General features: G+C 35.6%; 1 pseudogene; it reads left to right on the top strand.

Moving 5' to 3' along the window:
- Window positions 1–405: 405 nt before the first annotated feature.
- LOC124512346 (small vasohibin-binding protein-like) lies at window positions 406–1,628 on the top strand (annotated as a pseudogene).
- Window positions 1,629–1,831: the final 203 nt, after the last annotated feature.

The following is a 1,831-nucleotide window of genomic DNA, read 5'->3' as shown; positions in this document are numbered from 1 at the left end:
CATACAGTAATTAAAATGACAAAAAAAAAAAAAAGCAGTGATAAAAAATTTTAAAGCACCAAGTGAGAAAAAGACAATTACATACAAAGGAAACTCCATAAGGCTATCAGTGGATTTTTCAGCAGAAACATTACGGGCTAGAAAGGAGTGGCATGATATATTCAAAGAGGTGAAAGGGAAAAAATTTCAGCCAAGAATACTTTCTCCATCAAGGCTACTATTCAGAATAGAAGGAGAGATAGAATTTCTCAAACAAAAACCAAAGGAGTTCATGACCACTAAACCAGCCCTACAGGAAATATTAAAGGGGACTCTTGGAGTGGAAAGGAAAGACCATAAGTGAGAGTATGAAAAGTAAAAAAACAAAGGCAGTAAAAATAAGTATTTCTGTAAAAATCAGTCAAGAGATTCATAAAATAAAAGGATATAAAATGACAACATATACCTAAAAGGTGGTGGGGAGAGGAGTAAAGAATGAGCTCAAGCTAACACAACCATCAAACTGATATAGACAGAGGATGCTATACACAACCCTAATGGTAACCATAAATCCAAAATCAGTAATAGATATGCAAAGAATAAAAAGAAAAGAATCCCAAGTATATCACTAAAAAAAGCTGACTAATCATAAGAGAAGAGAGCCAGGGAAGAAAGGAAAAAAGAACTACAAAAACAACCATGAAGCAAGTAACAAAATGCCAATAAATACATATCTATCAATAATTACTTTGAATGTAAATGCGCTAAATGCTTCATTCAAAAGACACAGGACAACAGAGTGGATTAAAAAAATAATAACAAGACCCCCCAAAAAGACCCATCTATATGCTGTGTACAAGAGACTCATTTCAGACTGAAAGACATCTGCAGATTGAAAGTGAAGGGATGGAGCCCCACCCAATCAGAGGCACAGCAGGCTCATGACTCCAGGCTTGGATGTCAGAGCTAAGAAGTGTTCAGAACCCAAGTCATGGATCCACCTATGCGTAAAGAAAATTCCAAAGTTAAACAACCTGTCAGCAAAGTTGAGAAGGCCAAGCAGAAATCAGCCCAGCAGGAGCTGAAGCAAAGACAAAAAGCAGAGAACCTGAGCAGCAAGAGTTCAATGAGTTCTGTAAACAGATGCAGCCGTCTGGAGAGTGAGCCACTCCTTGTTCAAACTAGATGGGATCCCAGAGGCTTTGTCTGTCAGCTTGTTACTAGTTTTAGGCTGAGATGGTTCATTTGGAACCGTACAAAACTAGACAGGAAGACATTTGTGTTATCCCTAAAACTGGATAAATCTGAACTTACTGCGTGTAACGTTGGCTTCACTGATTCCTCCAGTCTGAATTATCCCAGTACTTACTGAAGAGACTTGTTTTATTCTTCTTAGACAATAGATTTTTTATGTTTCCATTGTTTGAGAAAAATCAGTGTTTCCTGTGAAACTGTAGATCTTCTCCAAAAGTATAAATAAAATACTAATAAAAAAAAAAGTGAGGGCATGGAGAAACATTCATTATACAAATGGATGCCAGAAGAAAGCTAGGATAGCAAGTCTTATATTGGAACAAATAGATTGTAAAACAATGAATGTAACAAGAGACAAAAAAGGACACTATTTATTAATAAAGGGGACAATCTAACAAGAGGGTATAATAATTGTAAATATTTATTCACCCAACATGGAAATACCCAAATACATAAAACAGTTAATACCAAACATAAAGGAATTAATTTATAGTAATAAAATAATAGTAGGGGACATTAACACTCCACTTACATCATCCAAACATAAAATCAACAAGAAAACAGTGGCTTTGAATGACACACTGGACAGATGGATGTA

The sequence above is a fragment of the Lynx rufus genome, unplaced genomic scaffold (assembly GCF_022079265.1).
Source record: "Lynx rufus isolate CCGP_SWC_20201006 ecotype Redwood Valley unplaced genomic scaffold, mLynRuf1.p SCAF_17, whole genome shotgun sequence".
In the NCBI taxonomy this organism is placed as follows: Eukaryota; Metazoa; Chordata; class Mammalia; order Carnivora; family Felidae; genus Lynx; species Lynx rufus.
Note: the sequence above shows the minus strand (reverse complement) of the source record. Positions and strands in the feature narration are given on the sequence as shown.